The 16,300-nt window shown below is 40.5% G+C and overlaps 1 protein-coding gene across 10 annotated transcripts in view; it reads left to right on the top strand.

Moving 5' to 3' along the window:
- Positions 1-16,300, top strand: part of Specc1 (sperm antigen with calponin homology and coiled-coil domains 1) — a 273,402-nt gene that overhangs the window by 35,772 nt on the left and 221,330 nt on the right. The gene's annotated exons all lie outside the window — the stretch shown is intronic.

The raw sequence follows: 16,300 nt of genomic DNA, 5'->3' as shown, positions 1-16,300 counted from the left end.
TGTCTGGCAGAGGGACTGATAATGTCTGAGTGCTCAACATCTGGGCAATAGGCTGTGGTAGGTCTGAAATTTGATGTTCAAGAAGCCCTCGATGGCACAGTTTCAAAGCAACGATATGACAAAGATAGTGGCTTTTCTAGGAAGTTATTTGTTATACTGTTTCTGTTTATACAGTATCCCCCCAAAAGGCTCAAGATAAATTTGACATTACTTCCAAACTACTCTATGTTCTAGAAATGTTTTCTAGTCTTTGGTTTTGATCTCCCTTTCCCATAGACTCTAATTTCTCATTGAAATAAAATATCTTTCTCAGTAAAACAGGAAGGTCATATCTTATATTTATTTGGAAAACATGACCTCCCCATTTCTTTCTCAGTGGAGACAAAGGTTAAGACATTTATTTGTTGCCTCTGCTATAGTAGACATCAACATGGTTCCTTTTTGTTCCTTTACAACTCCATTCCATAGACACCATATTTTTATGTGGTTCTTTTTTAGATTAGCCATGTTTCACTTCCTTTAATCTTCCTTTTGTGAAGTGAGTCAACATGTCAAGTACGGTCTAAACCGAGGAACCCCCACAAAATAAACCATAATAAACTTTATTTTGAAACTCTGAAATATGAAATAAACCATTGCATGTGAACTATCCTTCCCCCCCCCCCACTTCGGTTTTATTTTTTTCAAATACATTAAGTTGTTTAAAATGACAAAAATGACATTTTTAGCACCCTCTGTGAAGACAGGTACAGCATTCAAACTCTTTACAATTATTATTTCACTTGATTCTCACAGTAGCCCCTTTATAACCTTCTCTTAGGTGAGGAAACAAAGGAATGGAGTGGTAATGTAACCTTACCATGGTCAGACAGGTGGGTGGACAAGAGAGTGAGATAGCCAGGACAGGAACTTGGGTCTCTCTCAGTCCAGACCTTATGGTCTGATAGAGCATTTTAGCAAATTTGGAAGTTAGAGAAAACAGTGACTCAGAATTTCTATAATTCTTTCTACTTGTACAACTAGATTTTCTAGCACAGGGGTTTTTAATGTTATTATATAGTTTCACAATTATTTTAAATGATGCATAATGTTCTATTAAGTGATTGTCCCATAAATAATTTATTCCTTGTTCTTAAAGATTAGGTTGTGGGCTAGGGTTGTGGCTGAGTGGTAGAGTGCTTGCCTGGACACGTGTGAGGCACTGAGTTCAATCCTCAGCACCACATAAAAATAATAAATAAATTAGGGACTGGGTTTGTGGCTCAGTGGTAGAGTGCTCACCTAGCATGCATGAGGCACTGGGTTTGATCCTCAAAACCACATAAAATAAAGATATTGTGTCTACCTAAGACTAAAAACTAAATATTTAAAAACAATAATAATAATAAATAAATTAAATAAAGGTATTGCATCCATCTACAACTAAAAAAATATTGTAAAAAAAGATTAGGTTGTCTGTCTGCCTTCCTTCCTTCCTTTATTTTTCTTTCTTTGTTTATTTCTTGCTATTATAAATAACTATTTTTAGCCATAGAATGTTTCTCATGTTTTTTGGGCTTTATCTGTAAATTTGCTGATGTGGAATTGCTGGGTAAAAGGGTGTGAACTTTGTTTATGTGTACGCTGGAGATTGCCCTTGTACGTGTGTGTGTGTATGTGTGTGTGTGTGTGTGAGTGTGTGTGTGTGTATGTTTTGAGGCTAAGCAGGCACTCTGCCACTGAGCTACATCCCCATCTTGGGCATGAACTTTTTAATGAAGATTGGTTGGTATCTGAGTTATCTTCTATCCACACTGTGTGAGAGAGTAACAGTTTAATTTCATTCATTCTACCAGTGGACAGAACCGTGGGGAGGGAATAGGTAAAATAGGGACTATGTTTTGTCATTTTGCATTTCTTTCAATTTAGTTAGGCTGAACATTTTTTTTCATATGCTTGTTTACAAGTTGCACATTCTATTTTGATCATTATTTTAGGATTTTAACGTTTGATTTTGACTTTTGCTAATTTGTATTGTCTTTAAATAATATGTATTTGCCATATTTTTTGTCCGTTATTTCTCAGTCTGTTGTTTACCTTTTAAATGAGTTTTTAGGATGTGAATGTGGCTCAGTGGTAGAATGCTTGCCTAGCAAGTATAAGGTCTTGCGTTCAACCTCCAGCAATACACACAATTAAAAATAAATAAAGTAAAAATAAAAATGAGTTCTAAAAAAAAAAAAACCCACTGGGTGCAGTGGTGCATGCCTGTAATCTCAAGGACTTGGAAGGCTGAGGTAGGAGAATTACAAGTTCAGCTTAGGCACTTTAGTAAGACTCTGTCTCAAAATTTAAAAAGGGCTGGGGATGCAGCTCAGTGGTAAAGTGCCTCTGGAATTAATCCCCAGTACTAAAACTAAAAACCAAACCAAACAAAACATGCAGCAGTTTAACAGTTTTCCACAATAAAATCTCCTTTTTCTGATTCTTCTTAGTTTAATATCTAGGTTCTTGCCATTTAAGGATTCACTTCCTTCTCATATTCACTTTAGTAGATGATGTGAAAATAAATTGACTTTTTAAAAATAATGTTAACCTCTTTTTTCCACTATTATTTAAGAACAATCCTCAGATTCTCTAATATTTTATAATTTCATCTTTTTATACCTTCAGGGTTTTTTTGTGTATTGCCTGTTTATGTGTAGGAGCTATTTCTATGGCATTATCACATTGTGGTAAATTTTGTGGCTTTTATAATATGTTGAAAGAATGAGTTGTGTGGAGTAATGTTGAGTCAAAATAAGGCACTGCTTAAGACCTTGGGCACAGGAGGCAAATGGCTCAGCCTTAAGTAACATCTTTGTCCCTTCATCTTGCTATCTGTGAAATGGGGGTAATAACAGTGTTTATTCCACAGTGTTTTGGGAGTGAGGAAATAAAAGCTAAATTAAAACATACATACACACACATTGAGAAAATATCTGATGTATGCAGATATGTGTAGGGCGTATTTGAAGTATAAATATATATGAATTTTATACACATAAATGTGCATTATGAAACCTTTCATGAAATCTTGGGAGACAAGGAAGGTTATCATAAGCCAAAAAAGGAAAAGAAGGAAACATTTGACTTTATGTAGTTAAAACATAGTACACTATAAAGATAGGCAAGTGCAGGCAGAAAGAAATACATGTAACATGCAAAGATTGCTATTCATAATATGTGAAGAATTCCCACAAATCACTTAGAAACGTATAAACAAAAGAAAAATGGGCAAAAGTTATAAGCAAGTAAATCTCAGAAGAAAAAGGCCAATGATTGTATAATGTTCAACCTCAGAAATAATCATGAAAATTCAAATTCAAATGCTAATTACAAATCACTTCCCGTGCAACAGATCCACAACAAAATGAAAACATAAACAATATTCAGTATAAAGAGAACATATGGAGATGAGCATTAGCAAGAATGGGAACAAAACTTTGGAAATCTTTTTTTCTACAGCAAATTTATAAAAATCTATCAAAATGCAAAATGTGCATATCTTCAATATATCTTAGAAAATATTATACATATTTTAAATAAGAATAAGCAATGTAACCATTTTTATGTTTAAATTTTTATTTACATTAAAAATACCTAAACTATGTATTTTTATTTGGGTGTGTCTGTGTGTATGTATATAATATTTAAAATGTACTGGATATGTGATATCAAGCTGTTTACTGTGTAGCCTCTGGAAAAGGGAAGTAGAATTAGGGCAAGGTCATTTTCTCCTTTTGTTACATTTATGGCTGTGTTTAAATATTTTATGAGTCTGTATTTGTTTTGTTTGTGAAACGTAAGTGATATAAATAGGCATTTTTCCAAACCCACAGGCAAGATGGTTTTTGGGAGCAGGATCCTAGGTGTAGAAACTCGGGGTTGGGAAAGTAGATGGCAAATTTTAGGAAAAGTGAGCATTTAGGAGGCAGTATTTTAAGATTTATTAAAGGTTTTAACTTAGATTTTAGGGAAAAAAAAGGGCAAGGAACTTTTGAGAACAGTCAATCCCATAGGAGCATGGAGGAAAAATTGTTTTATTTATGGGTGGTGACCTCTTCCTAACTTCCGTCCCTGTTTTCAGGCTTTGGTGTGATGTCCCCATCTATAGGGCTTATAGACACCCTCTAGAGTCATTGTGTTCCTCCAGCCTTTTCATCCTATGTTCCTTATCTCTATTTTAAAAAGCCATCATCTGAGGTCCAAAATAGCCCTTTCTCCAATGTCTTAGTCCTTTTTCTGTTGCCAAAACAGAATTCCTGACACTGGGTATTTTATTTAAAAAGAGGTTTATTCTGCTTCCAGTTTTAGAGGTTGAAAGTTCAAGATCAGATGGCCCCCCATATGTTCAGCCTCTGATCCTCACCTCTGGGTACATCACAACATGGCAGATGGCATCATGGTAGGAGGACGGGTGAGAGGGCGAGATCACATAATAAGACAGAAAGTCCAGGGAAATTCAAGGGGCAGTCCTGCTCTGCAGGAATTAACCATAATCCCTTCCATGAGTGGCCCCTCCCAATCATCTGGCCACCTCCCACGAGGCCCCCAACTTTTTTTTGTTTTTTAAGTTGTAGATGGACACAACACCTTTATTTTATTTATTTTTATGTGGTGCTGAGGATCGAACCCCGTGACTCACACGTGCAAGGCAAGCTCTCTACCACTGAGCTACAGCTGCAGCCCAAGACCCCAACTCTTAAAGGATCCACCAGCTCAACACCCCCACCACCCTGGGGATCAACTTCATTCATACACTTGAACCTTCGTGGGCTACACTCAAACCAAACCCAAACTATAGCATGCAGTTATATATCTAGCATATATCTAGGACCTAGTCTGAGCCAGGCAGTGTGTGAGGCCCTGGGGAGACAAGGGTGAGCGAGAAAGATAATGTGCCAGCCTTGGGGACCTACACACCAGTAGAGAAGGGACAGTAAACACACTAATAAACCCCATCACTGCTTATGATCATAGCTGTGAAGCTACCGTGAGGGGCTTGTGATGGAGAGTTGTAGGGGAGGGCTTCTTTGGAAGGGAGGCCAGGAGGGCCAAAAAGCTGAGGCTGTTCTGAGAAGCACTTGCAGGCAATGTCAGCGTGTTTTTGAGGCCCCCCACCTTGGCGCACATTCAACCACTTCTCACCTCATGCTAATTCCATCGCCCCCATCTCTCCTATTTCATCTCCTCCTCTGCACTCCTACCGCCCTTCCTTTCATTGGGACCACTGTTTCCTAGATTTTAGTCATTTAATTCCTCTTTTCACAGTTGTTGCCATAGCCTACTACCAACATGAATTCAATTCCCTAAAATCCAGTTACCTTCTTAATGTACCTTAAAAGGAAGTTCTGTGGCTTACTGCAAATGAGAAACAGTGCAAACCAAATGATGACAGTTTTACAATGATCCTTAATGATCCTTAATGAAGGAGAGCGCTTTAACATGGTGTTAGGCATAAACAGGGTAGCTTAGATCACCAAAGGGGTGCTATTGATGTGAGAGAAAAGACATGTATTAAGTTTAGATGGTTAGCAGGCAGAAAATGACTTGGTTGTCAGTGAATTCAGGAAGGACATTGCAGGAAAGAGATGAGAACAAGAGGAAGAGACTGCGGGGCATTTATTTCTTTTGTACAATTGTAAGAGTGGGTGAGGTAAGCCAGCAAAACATTACAACTTGGGGAATCAGAGGGTCCCTCTGAGGCCGGCTGGGCGAGAGCCTCATCTGGTTGCTGCAGTAATGGGTCTCCTCCTAATGAGAAGAGCCACAAGTGCCTGAAGTAAATGACCCTGGGGTATAGGAGTTGGGGAGGGATCACAGGTAGATAAGGATGAGATCCTGGGGGCTTGCAGACCTCTGGGGTATCCACCTGCTACTGGAACTTTTGTTAGCTCTCTCTTCTTTTTTCGCGGGGCATGGGGTGGGGGTACTAACAGGGATTGAACTGAGGTGCTTAACGACTTAGCCACATCCCCAGCCCTTTTTTATATTTTATTATAGACAGAGTCTTGATGAGTTGCTCAGGACCTCACTAAATTGCTGAGACTGGGTTTGAACTCACGATCCTCCTGCCTCAGCTTCCCAAGTAGCTGGGATTACAGGTATGCACCACTGCACCCGGCTAGCTCTCTTTCTTTTTCTTTTTCTTTTTTAAAAATATTTTTTAGTTTTAGGTGCACACAATATCTTTATTTTTTATTTTTATGTGGTGCCGAGGATCAAACCCAGTGCCTCATGCATGCTAGGCAAGCACTCTATCACTGAGCCACAACCCCAGCCCAGGCTGTCTCTTCTTGATGGGGTCTGAGCACATATATAGGAAGTCCTCCTGGCTTCCTCTGTGCCACCTGGTAGCCTCAGCATGGAGAGGGATCCTAGGACAAGCATTTGGTACAGCAGCTTTGGTGAAGTAGTTTGGACTACTGAGACCATTTGGGCATTTCTTTGGCCTTCCCTGAGTGGGGCTGGGCCCACCTGACAGAGCCAGGGAAGGTAAGGGGTGGTAGTCCCCTGCACCTGAAATTGTTAGCCAAATCATGAATCTTTCGTGAGGTTCCCCTGCCAACCTGGCCCCTGCAGAGCAGGAACGTTAAGTCCTACATACTTGTGTTTCTACCTCCTGCCACAGTATCTCCTTCCCTTGCTTTTCTGTTCCCTCTGCCTGTGGATGTCTCTCTTTTCACTTCATTCATGCCTGTTATCCTGGGAATGTCACCTGAAGGGTCTTTCCCTCCTTGACTTGGTCATATCCATTTGCGATGAAATCTTGCATTTTTCACTGTTGACATTGTGTCTTTTGTGGTTATTGACTAGTTCCTTGAACTGGACCACAAACCTCAGGTAGGGAGAGACGGGGTTTGTTTTTGCCGATCCCTGTATCCTGGTGCTGGCCACAGTGCCTGAGATACAGAAGGTGGTCCAAAAATGTTTGTTGAGCAAACACAAGAATGAAACGGTCCCCAGCTGTCTGGTTGTGTAAACAAGTGAGTTCCCATGATTCCTCGTAGGGTTGACTTTTCCTCTCCCAGTTCAGCAAAGCACAGGGAATGATGGGAAGACGAGGGTCCCCGGGGTAGAGGTGCAGGGCATGCATGGGACCACAGTTGGAAGGTTGGATTTTATTCTGAGGAGCCTGGAGACCCACTAGAGGGTTTGGAGCAGGGGAGTGACAATATCTGACCTATATTTAAAAGGATGACTGTGGTTCGTGTGGAAAGATGAGCTGGCAGAGGGAGGGGGTAAGTAGAAGGATGGAGGTGAATCAGAGGATGGTCCCTGCATCCAGAAGATAATCCAGGTAGATTTGGTGTTTTAGTCAGTTTTTTTTTTTTTTTTTTTTTTTTTTTTTTTTGCCTCTGTGAGCAAAAAAAAACCTGACAAGAACAATTTTAGAGGAGGAAATTTTTATTTGGCTTATTATTTCAGAGGTCTCAGTCCATATATAACCAACTCCACTGCTCTAGGCCAGAGGTAAGGCAGAATATCACAATGAAAATGTGGAGTGGAGAAAAGCAGCTCAGGATATGGCCAAAAGGAAGCAGAGAGAACTCCCCTCACCAAGAACAAAATATATACCCCAAAGACATGCCCCCAGTGACTTACCTTCTCCAGCTACACCCTTCCTTCCTGTAATTACCACCCTTCCTATAATTAATCCATTCAAGTGGATTAATGCACTGCCTAGGCTAAGATGCTCATAACTTAATCATTTTACCTCTGAACTTTCTTGCATTGTCTTACAAGTGAGCTTTGGGGGATTCCTCACATCTAAACCATAACATTTGGGATCTATCCTGAAGAATGAGCTGCTGATCATGGTGGTTATGGGCATCAGGACTCCATTATATGTTCTTGCTCTGATCAACAAGAGAGCTATGCTGTGGTCTTAAGTTTCCCACATAAAAATCCATACAGAAAGCCACTACAGGTACCTTCCCCACCCCCGCGTGGCAGCAGTGTGGCCCAGGTGGCAGCAGCTGGGAGGCTTGCTGACACCCTTGTCTGTCAGGTGTGTGTGCCACTTCCTGTCAGGATGCCTAGAGAAGCTGCCATGTTCTTCCTCCCATTATAGATAATACCTAGCTGCCACCAACCCTAGAGGGAAGAGGCACTTTTGCCTACAGAATAAACTCTAAGATCTTTCTTTAAAAAAATATTTTTAGTTGTCAGTGGACACATAGCTTATTTTAATTATTTTTTATGTGGTGCTGAGGATGGAACCCAGTGCCTCACAGGTGCTAGGCAAGCACTCTATCACGGAGCCACAACCCCAGTGCAAAGTCTAAGATCTTTAACCTGTCATTCTGGACCTCCACAATCTTCTGCCAACCCATTTTTCCCAGGGCTATTGTGCACTACATGCCATGCTCATCTCCTACTGCCCCCTGAGCCACCCCAACATCCACACGCTGGCGTTGCTCTCTTGCCTGCCTGTGGATGTGCTCTTCTCACCTGGAATGCCTTTCAAGTCCACATCTTGCTGTCCCATCCTTCCTTCTCAGCTGAATTAGTGTTCCAGGGCTTCCATAACAAAGCAGTGTAGACTGGATGTGCATTATCTAAACATCAGAAATTATATATGTATATATATATATATTTTTTTTCCCCCGCAATCCTGGAGGCCAGAATTTTCAAATCCAGGTGTCAGCAAGTTAATTCCCTCTGAGGATTCTGTCTTTTGTTGGTAGGTGGCATTTTCTCACTGTGTAGTTACAAGGCCTTCCATCTGCTACGTCTGTGTCCCCATCTCCTTTCATTATGTGGCCATCCATTATTCTGGATTAGGATCCACCCTAAAGACCTCATTTCACTTCAATTACCTCTTTAAAGATCTCTCCAAATATAGTCACATTGTGAGGTACTGGGGTTCTGACTTCAACATTTGACTGCGTCTCATATGAATTTGAGCTTTGCTCTAGTTTCACTCAAGTTCTCCTGCATCAGCTTCCTGTTCTCATGCATCAGCCCCTGAGTGGATTTCTTTCTAATGCTGATCTTTGTCTTTTGGTATTCATTCCTTCATTCACCTGAAATATCATCAAAAGACCCTCAAAGTTATATAAACTCCTGGACTATATCGTGACAGTGCTGACCACACAACTTTATCTGCCACAGTGTATCCTGTCCATTTAATTTTTAATGAACCCATCAAACAAAATTTCTGTGCACTTCCCACGTGTAAGGAATGGATCCAGATGCTGTCTGTGCATGAATGCAAAAGTGAATCAGATTTGGTGCTTAGAATTAGTTGGAGAGGTGATATTTTCATACCCTGTCATACATAAGAAGGCATTAAACGTAAGAGAGAAAAATGCTTGGAAGGCATATCAAATCATGTGTTCTTTTCATAGGTGTGGGGAAGGTAGTAATCAGATAAGGATCTAGAGAAGAAGTAACATTTGATCTGGGATGAAAAGATGAACAAGAATTGTGCATATTGTAAGCAGCCTTTGAATTCTGGCTGCTTTCACTTAGCATGATGCATTTAAAATTCATCCATTTTTTAATGCATATAAGTAGCTCATTCATATTTTTTTTAGCTTTTAAAACATTTCATTATTTTATTATGTAGCAAAGTTGAGGATTAAACTCGGGACTTGTGTTAACTAAGTATGTGCTCTCCCACTGAACTACACCCCAGTCTTATTTTTGACACATAAAGATTGTACAGTGTGATGTTTCAACACATTGTGCAATGATCAAATCGGGGTAATTAGCATAACCATTACCTCAAACATTTATCATTTCTTTGTGGTGAGAACATACAAAATTCTCTTTTCTAGCTATTTTGAAATATACAATGTGTTGTTATCATTTGCTGTAGTCACCTCACTGTGCAGTTATAACTTCAGAATTTATTCCTCCTATTTAACTGTAACTTTGTATGTATTGACCAACCTCTCCTCACCCCCACCCCCAGATTCTGGTAAACACCATTCTACTCTTTTCTCTTATAAGATTAAGTTTTTTAGATTCAAATATGAGATTATCCAGTACTTATATTTCTTGTCTGATTTATTTTACTTAATATCTTCTAGGCTCAAGCATGTTGTTGCAAGTGAATTGATTTCATTCTTTTTATGGACGAATAGTATTCCATTCTGTATACATACTACATTTTTTTATCCATTCATCCATTGATGAATACTTCATTTGATTTATACCTTGGCTATGACAAATGCTGTGAACAGGAGTCCTGATATTTCTTTGATACCATGATTTTATTTCCTCTGTGTGTGTGTGTGTGTGTGTAATTCATTTATTAGTCAGCTTTCTGTTGCTTTGATAAATTACCTGAGAAAACTGTCTTAAAAAAGAAAAAATTTATTTGACTCCCAGTGTGAGGGTTTCAGTCCATTGTCACTGACCCCATTGCTGTGGGCTTGTAGTGATGCAGACCATCATGGCAAGGAGCATGTGGTAGAGCTAAACCACTCATCTCATGGTGGCTGGAAAGCAGAGAGAGAAAAAAGAGAGACAAAATAGAGTCCCCAAGGATTGACCCCCAAGGATTCACTTTCTTCAACCAGGTCTCACTTCTTACCGTTTCCACCACCTCCCAGTAGTTCATTCAGCTATGAATTCATTGATGGATTAACCCACTGAGGATACAATCAGTTCCCAAAGCTCCTCTTCTGAATGTTGATGCACTGGGGACCAAGCCTTCAACATACCAGCCTTTGGAGACATTCTGGATCCAAACTATAACATATCCACCAATTGGATTCCTGGGTCATAGGGTAGTTTTGTTTTTTAATTTTTTGAGATATTTCCATAATGGTTTCCATAATGACTGTACTAATTTACATTCCGAACAGTGTATAAGAAAGAGTTCCTTTTTTGCCACATCCTTTTTAAAATTATGTTCATTCTAACTAGTTGAGTTGATATCTCATAGTGGCTTTGATATCTGATGAGTGATATTGTTTTTTCATATGCCTGTTGGCCATCTATATTTCTTCTTTTGAGAAATGTTTATTCAAGTCTTTTACCCATTTTTAAATCAGATTTTGTTTTGGTTTGTTTTTTTTGCTAGAGTTCTTCCTATATTCTGGATTAATATCCCTTGTCAGATGTGTAGTTTGCAAATATTTTCTCCTATTCTGTATGCTCTCTTTGCTCTGTTGATAGTTTCCTTTTCTGTGCTGTTCATTCTTTTATATCTGCTGACTCTTTTTCTGGTGCTGGGATTGTACCCAGGACCTTGCGCATGTAAGTTTTCTAACTACTGAGTCACATCCCCCAACCTTTTCATTATTATTATTATTATTATTTTATTTTGGGGGAGAACATGGATTGAACTCAGGGACACTCAACCACTGAGCCACATCCCCAGCCCTATTTGTATTTTATTTGGAGACAGGGTCTCACTGAGTTGCTTAGCACCTCACCATTGCTGAAGCTGGCTTTGAACTCGCAATCCTCCTGTCTCAGTCTCCCGAGCAACTGGGATTACAGGCATGCACCACTGCACACAGCTCATGTTTAATTTTTAAGAAACTGCTGTGCTGTTTTGCAAAATAGCTGTACCATTTTGCATTTCCATTAGCAATATGTTGATGTATTAGTATAACCATCACTTTAAACATTTATCATTTCTTTGTGGTAAGAACATTCAGAATCTTCTCTTCTGGCTATTTTGAAATATGCAATGCATTATTGTTAACTATAGTCACCCTACTGTGCTATAGAACAACAAAATTATCCCTTTACTTGCTTCATAGCCTTTCTAACACTTCTTTTTAATTTTTAGCCATTCTGATAGGTGTATGATAATATCTTCTTCTTGTGGTTTCAGTTTGCATTTTCTTAGTGACTAATAATGTTGAGCATCTTTTCATGTGCTCATTTGCCATTTGCCATTCAAATATCTTCTTTTTTTTTGGGGGGGAGCATACCAGGGATTGAACTCAGGGGTACCACATCCCCAGTCCCATTTTGTATTTTATTTAGAGACAGGGTCTTGCTGAATTGCTTAGAGCCTAATTTGTTGAGGCAGGCTTTGAACTCCCGATCCTCCTGTCTCAGTCTTCCAAGCTGCTAGGATTATAGGCGTGCACCATCATGCCCAGCTCAAATATCTTCTTTGGTGAAGTATGTGTTTAAGTCTTTGACCACTTTTTATTGAATTATGCATTTCATTATGATTATTGAGACTATTATTGATTATTGAGTTTTACAAACTCTTTATAAATTCAGGAATGAAGTCCTTCATAGAAACTTTCCTTCCAGTCTGTGGTTTAGCCTCTCATTTTCTCAGCCATGTCTTTTGAAGACCAGAAGTTTTACATTTTGATGAATTCCAATTTATTAGTTTTTAAAATTATTTTATGGATTATGTACTTGGTATTGTATCAAAGAAATCTTTGCCAAACTCAAGGTCACAAAGATTCTCCTCTCCTCTGCTGGATGTTTTCTAATTTCAAACTTCACATTTCCGTCTGTGACCCATCTTTAACATTTATTGTAAACCAGGCACTGGGCCTAGAGCTACAGAAACAAAGAGGAATGAGACAGAACCCTTCCTTCTGGGTCATCTGGGCTGGGGATGGGGAACAAAGTAAACAACATTCTTATGGTGTGAGGAGCTCACCAGGGATGTGGTACCCCTGAGTTCAATCCCTGGTGAGCTTGTGTACACGGTGCTGAGGATGCTCACTGTGGTTTTTGAAGCAGGACTAATCTCCAGGTAAAGACCAGGGACTGAGTTTTACGGAGGCGAGTAGGAGGTAGACAGAAAGCAGAAACCAGGGGTGGGAACCCTGTTTGGGGGTTGGAGTAGCCATGGGGAGGCTGGAGGCTGGATTATAGATTGTTATGTCCCAGTAGCTGTTGGGCATTGGCTGTTCCTGGAGTCTCTATGCATGGTGGCTGGCAGGAGTGGGCAGAGGAGAACAGAGGCCCCATATGGGTCACTCAATGTCCCATATCCTGAAACAAAGAAGAGGCGGGGTTGGCTTTATGATATAGCTCATGCCTTGTTGTTTGAAGGCCAGGACATTGTCAGATGAGACTGTGTCATAAAGAGCTCATCCTTAAGGGGCAGCCGCAGCACTGTTACATAACCATTTCTGTCCCCCACCCTGGGCACAGATCATGTCGTGCAAACTGTACTGGCTGTTCCTTGTAGAATTACTCCTGAGGACTGTGTAAGAAATGTGTCATGACAAGATAATCCCGGGAGCAGCCTGCAAAATAATCCCTCATCTTTGTAGTTCTTGTATATATTTAAAACCTAATACTAGAAGTGTTCGGTGCTGAGGGGAGAGACAGGGCCTATTGCAGGCCCCTGAATAAATTAACCCTGCAAAGCACAGCAGTTGCTTTCATTAGCCAGCTGGCACTACAGGAAGATAGCTAAAGCCTGTGGGTTAGGAAAGAAAATTTCAGGAATGTGAGAACAAAAAGGAAATCAGCTGCATTCAGTGATTTAACTTAATCCGTTAACAATAAAGAAATCCAGAACTCATGGTGCTCTGAGCAATAACTGTCTCCCACAATGTGTGCAAGAGAACACACTTTCTCTGTTCAATAGAGGGTGTCCCCCACAACCCGGGTACCCAGGGTGATGGTGCAGGCATGAGTTAGACCCCAGAGGGACAATCTCGATGTTGTTTGTGCTTCATTTGTTCCTATAGTCGCTCCAGGTAAATTCTTTCTTCCCCCTGTTTCTACCTGGTGGCCCTAAGGAGTGACATTAATGAACAGACTCAGCCACTCTTCCAGATGTTTGCAGCCATCATGTCCACTACACTTAAGGCCTCTACTGCCTACAGTCCTGAAGATACCTCTCCATAACTTCTGGGCCACAGATGGGAGTCTTTCCCTGGCAGGCTGCTTCCTCCATCACCCTGGGCACCTTCACTGCCACTGCCCTGTTGCTTTGTAGTTTCAAGGTGCCAGAAAGTTATATCTTCAATAAGAAAGTGCAGAAGGCCCAATAAATCTGGTGGGACACCTCAGAATTTCTTGAGGAACTAGCTCTTTCAATGGTTTTTAATGGCCCTATTCCTAACTACATTTCTTCTCCTAGGCTGAGAGTTCTCCCAGGAAGCTCTTCAGTTCCTCAGACAGACAGTCTGTCAGGAGCTCTCCCTGCCAGCCTCCCCACATGCCTGGGCCACAGCCCTCCTTGTAATTGGGATCCAGTTGAGACCCTCTACTCTGATTTTCAAGCTTGCAAGGTTTAAGGCTGCCTTTGCAGAATTCAATAAGGTCACCATTATAGCAATCTTGTTTCTGTTTGTGGAAGTTCTTCATGAGTATATCAGTGACCAAATGACTCTGAAGGTACTATTATGAAAGGAGAAGACCACCATCATGGAGAAAGAGGAGCCAGAGTCCAGTCTGTTTTTTTTTCTCCCGTTTGCTAACATCTGAGGTTTTACCAAGCTCAAACTACACTTTAATTTTAAATTGGTTGTACATACACACACACACACACACACAGAGTCAGGAATTGGTCAAAAAAGTTTGGACATTTGTTAGATGAATTCTTTACTTGGCCTCCTGAGGAGAGAGCATATCCTACCTTTGATATCCAATGCATGATGAGTGTGAAGAACTGGTAGAGATGAGTGTCTTTCCGGGGGAAGAAAAAATAAGTAATCATAACTGAAGTAGTGTAGTGAGCCACTGGAGGAAGTCCTGTCGTGTGACTCATGAAAATCACTTGATGTAGGATTTATTCCCTCAATGATGGTCAAAGAGTTGACACCAGCTCTTGCCTCTGAATCAGAAGTGGTAGACTGGATGGAATGCTTTCACCATTGCTTGCTTTTCTTGAATTTTTAAGGCACTTCTGCAATAAGTGGACTTGTGAGATGACCTGAGGTTTCTCTCGTGGAGTTCCATTTGCAATATAGTTAGCATGTGTGGTCAGCATGGGCACGTGGCATGCGGGGTCTGCCTCTTCTGAGTTTGCAGAGCTGGTACTGGTTTCTTCTTGGTGATGTCTTCCTGTGGTCAGAAAACCAGTGAGCAGAGGAGGGCAGTGGATGTGGTGAGTGGACAGGCCTCTTCACCCATGGGTGAGGCTTTGTCATAGAGGGTCCTTTATTACATCAATGCTCAGCAGTGCTGGGGGAAAGGGTTTGCCCCTCCCTCTTGGGTCTTAAGAGTTCCAGGGCATTGTGCCCATTGGTGGAGGGCACAGCCGTTGCTGGGTGTGTGGGGTTCTTGCATTGTTCTTAAGAGGAAATAGAACAGAATGAGACAAAACTGGCTTGTTGTCCTGGAAGCTGTACCACTGACATCATAGTGCTTTGCCCTTTGTCCCATCTGACATAGAAGTCTCGGGAAGAAACAGAAAAGGTTGGATAAAAGATAAAGTTCTCACATTCGATATTTTATTCATTCCTTAAATCTGTGGTTACCATCAGCTCCCACTTTATAAAACATCTACCAACAAATTCATTCATGATGTTTCTATTAAGACATCTAGTTAAGCCATAAGCCATAAAAATGTATTATTTTCTTTGACTATGAAACTAGGATGTATACCAAAAAATTATCCTGCCATCCTTCAGGAATAAATTCAGGAAATTAGATGGAGCAGGAAATGACTTTAGAGATTTGGTACTGAATAATTTTAGGGACTATTTCTCAAGCATGACTATAAGTTAATGGGATTAACTTTTATAATATGAATGCTTATACATCAACATGAATGTTATTTTTAAGGTAATAATCCTAGAAGGCTCTATATCAATGGGGTTCTCATTCTGAAAGCAATTTCGGGACCCCCTTTTTTTGCAATGGTTAGAGACATTCATAAGTCTTACAGAAAAAGGATTATCATTGCTTTCTACTCTATTTTGTATTCACCAATTCATTTAGCACCTGCTTAGGTGAGTGCCTCCTATTGTATTGGCAGGGTCCTGTGTTGAGACCTATAAAAGCTTTCTGGTTGGGTGAGGCAGGAGCAAGAAGGTCTCCATATGCATGTCCTCCATGAAAGGTGGAATCTAGTATTCATTGATATTTTGGGAAGCACCTGCTGTGTGCCAGGGAGGCAAAGCCCTTCTATCAACAACTATATTAACTTCTATTACTGTAACAAAATACCTGAGACAATCAATTTAAGAAGGGAGAAGACTTACTTTGGCTCAAGGTTTTAGAGATTTTAGTTAATGGTTGTTTAGGGGATCTATGGTGGCACAGTACATCATGATGGGAGCACATAGTAGAAGAATCTTCTTCATGGCAGCTGGGAAGCAAAGAGAGAGGAAGGACCTGAGGTCCCAGTATCCCCTTGCCAATGACCTAACTTCCTCCC

Source organism: Marmota marmota, unplaced genomic scaffold (genome assembly GCF_001458135.2).
Source record: "Marmota marmota marmota unplaced genomic scaffold, marMar, whole genome shotgun sequence".
NCBI classification, from domain to species: Eukaryota; Metazoa; Chordata; class Mammalia; order Rodentia; family Sciuridae; genus Marmota; species Marmota marmota.
Note: the sequence above shows the minus strand (reverse complement) of the source record. Positions and strands in the feature narration are given on the sequence as shown.